This window comes from Pseudorasbora parva, chromosome 3 (assembly GCF_024679245.1).
Source record: "Pseudorasbora parva isolate DD20220531a chromosome 3, ASM2467924v1, whole genome shotgun sequence".
Classification (NCBI taxonomy): Eukaryota; Metazoa; Chordata; class Actinopteri; order Cypriniformes; family Gobionidae; genus Pseudorasbora; species Pseudorasbora parva.
The window spans coordinates 31,792,587-31,798,586 of NC_090174.1; positions in this window are offsets into that span (position 1 = coordinate 31,792,587).

Below are 6,000 nucleotides of genomic sequence, written 5' to 3' on the forward strand. Positions count from 1 at the left end.
AGCAAGTCAAGCTTTACAAAAGCTACTTGGAAGAGAATTCCTGCTGTGAGGTGCGACTAAATACAATCAAACTCTCCGCTTCCTCCCAATCAGCATGCCCTTCAGTCTCCTACTAATTAAAGCGATACAACATCTCACAGGCCACTGCACACATCTAATAGTCTGTGTGACACACTCAAGTCCCTCTTCCTCCCATTCTGAATTTTCTGTATTTAGATTTCAGTTTCTCTTTGTCAGTGATGGTGAACGGTATATGCATGCTATTTCTCAGTTTAGAACAAATAAATGGCACTTTCCATGATTTAAATGTGATTTTCTATTAGATACAATGTTTTTTAAATTTAACAAAGTAAATATAATTTTCTAAATTGTGTATACTATGTTGAATTCTAATGTTGAATACATTTGTCAAGTTCTACTAACTATTTAATCCTATCCAAGTTATTGTTAGGAAAAATTATAATAATAACTTTAAATTTGTTATGGCATATATAAATGTATCAATAACCAACTTTTATCCCCAAGCTACAGCAGCATGTGGCTGAAATGGTTTTTAAAAATTACTTGTAGCCTAATAATTCAATTCTAATACCGGTAAGTATTTAATGTTTAAGTAAGGGATAATATACACCCAGCTGGTTGTCGCAGAATAAACCCAGAGAGTGTGCTTTAAACCTTTATCTGAAAAGATTCGTTTTTTACGTTATGTTGAAATTAATGGTGAAAGGGATATGCGATTGGCAAAACGTTACTTTAAAAAGTTTTAAATATGGATATTATTTTTACACTAACTCAGTGGCTTCATGGCCTTTGTTAACCCCCCGGTGCAGTGTGGAGCACGTTATTTGATGGACAGATGCATTTTTATGACTTCAAAAACAGAACAATCACTGCCATTATAAAGCTTGGATTAGCCAGGACCTTTTTTAACTCCGATTTTATTCGTCTGAAAGAAGAATGTCATATACACCAAGGATGACTTGAGGGTGAGTAAATCATGGGCTAATTTTAATTTTTGGATGAACTCGGGGTCATTCTTGGGTGAAGTCTTCCATTGTAACCCGTGGTGGTTAAGTGTTTTTCACTCAGTCACAAGATGGCACCATAACACGTTAAGCATATAAGTAGTACCAGTCAGATAACTTGTAGTATGGATGAGCAGTGTATGAGCACTTTGGCAGTTTTTATCTGGGTATAACATACCGCTGGAATGCGCGATTGACCAATCAGAATCAATTATTCCACTGCCCCGGACACAACAACACTAATAATGTAAAAAAAACAAAAAACACACAAATCAGGATTTAAAACTATATTTAGACATGTCTCACATTTCGATAAAAGAGTGCTAACTAATTAAATATCCAACACGAAATCATGGCAATTTAAACAAAGTTGTATGACCTCACTTTTTTTGCTAATTCATACGTATTTAACAAGTTTCCCAATTCGTATATGGATTATTACGAATTACCTACCCCCAACACCACCCCTAAACCCGTCACTGGGGTTTAGACAAATCGTACAAATTAATACGAGTGAGGTCGTACGCATGAGGTTGTACAAATTAGCCACCTCTTAAAATACGTAGTTACATTGTAATTACTCAAATAACTACTACGTAATATTAATTAACTACATTTACTTACTGCAGAGTCACAGTTAGGGTTTGGTTTAAGGTTAGTTACTTGTAAATATGCATAATTTAATGTTATTACAATAGTAAGTACATGTACTAACATAGTAAAATAAAGTGAAAGGTGAATTCTTATATTCCCAAGGTACATATCAGTTAATCAGGTGTTGCTGTTGCCTGGGGAGTCAGTCAATTCTCCTAAAGTACCAGCTCAGCTACAGTGTAAGCTACACTGAACAGAGTGACCTACTGTATATGTAATGTGTCCCTGACTCACCATTAACTTTGCTGAGATAACAGTTTTGATTGTATGACTAAATTGGGCTTCAGATTAGAGCAAGTACCGACTACAATGTTTTATACCCTCCGTCAGCGAGGTTCCACCACATCAGCCTCAAACAAAGGGACGGTGATTTATCCACCATTTAAAAAAGCCAACTAGGAATTATCTGGAAAGGTCATCCTCAATTTCAGTATAGAAATGATCTTTTCCCACAATGTAATAAACATTTATCTGATCCTTTTATTAGCTTGATTAGAGATGACAGCTTAGTTAAGCCGTTTGCCTGGCCGTGCAGGGTCATGACAGTTAACGTTGCGAAAAGTTTCACTGGCCAGGTTTGGTATTCATTGAGGTTTGGAGAGAGAGTGAAAAAGGCAAGGACGGCGCCCCGACTCTCTATTATTACTGATATGGGCTGAAGGCGCTGCCTGACCTGGTCATATTCATTTAGATGCCAATAAATATAGCCTTTCATCTTCACCTGATGCTTGCTCTCGTCTGCAGCTGTGTATGTGCGAGTGCGTGTGTGTGAGAGCAGGATGTCGCCGTTTCCTTGTGTTAGTTCAAGGTTTTATTACATGATAAACTCTCATGAGCATCTTAAATAGTAAACAATGTAATAGGATTCTGCTATGTAGTTAGATTAAATCTAAGCATGTGATTTCTCTTGCACTAGTGTTACCAAACAGAGCTGCCAAAATAATTGTTTTTTTTCCGGACACAGTCTCTATCTTCTATTGGCTAGACAAAAAGAGATAGTCCCGCCCCTTAAATCACGTAAATCAAACGTTTGGTGTGCCAGTGTATCTGCAGGCTGGTCTGTTTGCTTGATAGAACAGCACAATCTTAAAAAAGATCTGAAAAATTACAAAGCACAAAGTCCACTCCAAAGACAGATATTCTCTATATCAGTAAGCACTGTTGTTGAAGTCCCTAAAATGCCTTAATATCTTAGGTTTTCTTCTGGGAATGCACACAATATCCCTCATTAAATAATTCCCACCCAAGGCATATACAGAAAAAGGACGAGGCTTGTTTGAGTTGCGTTAGTAATGTGTTGAAACTTGTGGTTATAGTTAGTAGTGATGCAACAATGTAAAAGATGTGAAAAATAATGTTTTTTAATCATTCAAGCATTCTATTAGGAACTGTGGTAAAGTAACCCTTATGTTATTAGAGCAATTCATTGTACACAATCAGGCATAACATTATGACCTAATTTTGTGTTGGTCCCCCTTTTGCTGCCAAAACAGCCCTGACCCGTCACAGAATAGACTCCACTAGACCCCCTGAAGGTGTGCTTTGGTATCTGGCACCAAGATGTTGGCAGCAGATCCTTTAAGTCCTGTAAGTTGCTAGGTGGGGCCTCCATGGATCGGACTGGTTTGCTCAGCAGATCCTACAGATGCTCGATTGGATTGAAATCTGGGGAGCATTGTGAGCATCATCCTGCTGAAAGAGGCCACAGCCACCATGGAATACTGTTTCCATGAAAGGGTGTACATGGTCTGCAACAATGCTTAGGTAGGTGGTACGTGTCAAAGTAACCAAGGTTTCCCAGCATAAAATTGCTTAAAGCAACACACTGCCTCTGCCGACTTGCCTCTTCCCATAGTGCATCCGTGTGCCATGTGTTCCCTAGGTAGGCAACGCACATGCACCTATCCAGGTGATGTAAAAGAAATCTCGATCACTTTCTTCCATCAATCCGTGGTCCAGTTCTGATGCTCACATGCCCACTGTTGGCATTTTCAGCAGTGGACAGGGGTCCTGACTGGTCTGCAACTGATGTTCACTTGCTGCCTAATATATCCCACCCACTAACAGATGCCATGATGAAGAGATATTCTGTGTTATTTACTGTACCTGTTATAATCTTGTGCCTGATCGGTATAGACCTGGGGCCTATACCATGAAGCCGGTTTAGGTGGCTAGCCAAGTATATTTCAGTTTAGTTTGTGCCAACCCTGGGTTTTAGGTACCATGAAAGTGGTTTGGCTCTTAGCAGTGTTCATCGCCATAGTAAATTATGTTCAATGGATAACCTGCTCCGAGATGGGCTATGTTCAGGTAAGATGGGGTGATGGGGTGCTCAAACCAAAATTTAACCCATCAGCTGTGAGCAAAAGTGACACATGACCGATGCAATAAAGTCACATCCCTCTGTGTTAAATAACCAATGCTTATCGTAATCATTTTGATTATCGTGTAAGTTTCAGAGCTGAAGACTTCCTTTATTAGTTAAAGAAAAGCTTTTGTAGACACCACAAGGCCCAGAAAACGATCGTGTACTTCATCCTGATGTCATCTAGTGGCGAAACACCACCTCTACAGAATAATAAACACGTGTAATTCAGCGCAGCCCACCAACTTATCAGATCACGCTAGACAGCAATAAACACATCTAAGAAGATAGCAAGATATTGTGGAAGAACAGTCGCTGCATAAGCTTCCTTTGGATCCTAATATTAGGAATTTGTGATACTTCATTTATTTTTAATGAAGTTCCAGCTTGTTCCAACTCAAAGGACGTTTGTGTGTTTGCTTTAGTTCACTGCGGAATCGTTTGTAAATAAGTCTCAAGTGTTGCTGGATTTGCAGACACAATGTTGTGCCTTCTATATTAGATCCAACAGGAATGGTGCAACAAACTTATGTGAGTAAAATGTCTTTTTTATATGTCATAGTAGTCCCGGGGCTGTGTGTTTTCCAGACGGGCTATACCAATGTACGCCCGTCAGCATTTTCTCTATCTGGGCGTGCACATGTGTGTGTGTGTGTGTGTGTGTGTGTTCATGCTTATATACACAGATCGTGTGGGCCATGTAATGCAGAAATAATATTCCAATCAATCGCGGGTGGATGAAAAGTAAATCATTGTGTTTGTTAGATAAAGACATGAGCCCTGTGAGAGAATCATCCCGTTGCCTTCTAATCAATCCCTCCTCTCCCTCATGTGAACTGAACTGACAGGGGAGCTGAAGCTCATTAAATATGCACATTTTCTCCAATCCTAGCTGTGGGCGTTTACTTTCAAGTTTCCAGTGTGTCATGCCCATCAAAACCCAGCGTTCAGAAGAGAGCCTCAAAGTCAGTGTAGAAAATAGCCTATTTCTTATTAGTTATGATGTTTTTGAATGTAAAAACCACACAAATGTCATTAGTTTACCTCAGACAACCGTATAAATAATACAAAAGCCAGTTCATGACACCTTTAAGCAATATAAATATACAGTGCATCCGGAAAGTTATCACAGTGATTCACTTTTTCCACATTTTGTTTGTGTTGTGTCTAAGCACATGGCTCTGTCTTTCTTTGTGTTTGCCCTGTGTTACCACACCCCCTTGTTTAGTCTGGTCTAGTCTTCGGTTCACTAATGGTGTTCACCTGATCCTCATGTGCTGATCCCGTTTATATTGAGCTCATTTCCCTCTTGTCTTGGCTGGTTCGTTATTCAGTGTTTGCTTGCTTTTCTTGTCCTGTCCTATTAAGATTTAGTGCTTCTGTCAGTTCTAGATTAGTATTTCTTTATTTTCAGTTTTTTCTTTGATCCTGAATTTTAAGTCTAGTCAAGTTTCTGTATTTATTTTGCTTTAGTTTTCCTCAGGCTTTAATTTGGTTTCTCTTATTTTTTACCTATTCTAGCTCCAGTTATTATTAGTTTATAATTTGTTTTCTGGTGTTCTAATTTTGGCAGTTTTTATTTGTTTTGTTTCTTTCTTTATCCCGAGTGTTGTCTTGTGTTGGTTCCTGCCTCTTCCCTGGGATTCCCTGACTGCTGGTTCTTGCTGCCTGATAGCTGGTAACTGGACTGGTTCTGAGTGCGTGAGCAGCAAGTACGGATCTCTGCTTCATGGCGTCCTGCCCTATCTTCACCACTACCATCTACCTGGCCTGGTCAGTTCTCTGAGGTTCTTCGACCTGCTGAAGAAAAGGACCTCTCAAGCTCCCATAGGTTGGTTGGGGAGCGTCGGTGCACAGCCATTTTCAGATCTCTCCAGAGATGTTCAGTCGTGTTCAAGTCTGGGCTCTGGCTGGGCCACTTAAGAACATTCACAGAGCGGGTGGGTCACGTGGCTC